This window comes from Capsella rubella, unplaced genomic scaffold, assembly GCF_000375325.1.
Source record: "Capsella rubella cultivar Monte Gargano unplaced genomic scaffold, Caprub1_0 scaffold_193, whole genome shotgun sequence".
NCBI classification, from domain to species: domain Eukaryota; kingdom Viridiplantae; phylum Streptophyta; class Magnoliopsida; order Brassicales; family Brassicaceae; genus Capsella; species Capsella rubella.
The window spans coordinates 1-279 of record NW_006238735.1 but is presented as its reverse complement, the minus strand read 5'-3'; positions in this window follow the sequence as shown (position 1 = coordinate 279).

Here is a 279-nt window from a genome sequence, read left to right as displayed (position 1 = left end):
CAGATTTTTTTTATTCCTTTGTTTTGAATTAATAATTTAAAGTTAAGTTATTCATTTTCAAATAGATTTACTTTGGTTTTTCTTATAAAGGTAAAAATGTATATATTTCCGATAATATAAATGGTACAACAATTAAATATTCAATTTATGTTCAAAATCATTTAAGCCGATTTAGAAATTGTGACACAATGAGCCCACAAGTCGTCACTCTTCTTCAAATATTGTGATTCACGGGCAATTAATGCTGGTCTATCAGCAATATATTTAATGAGAGTGTCG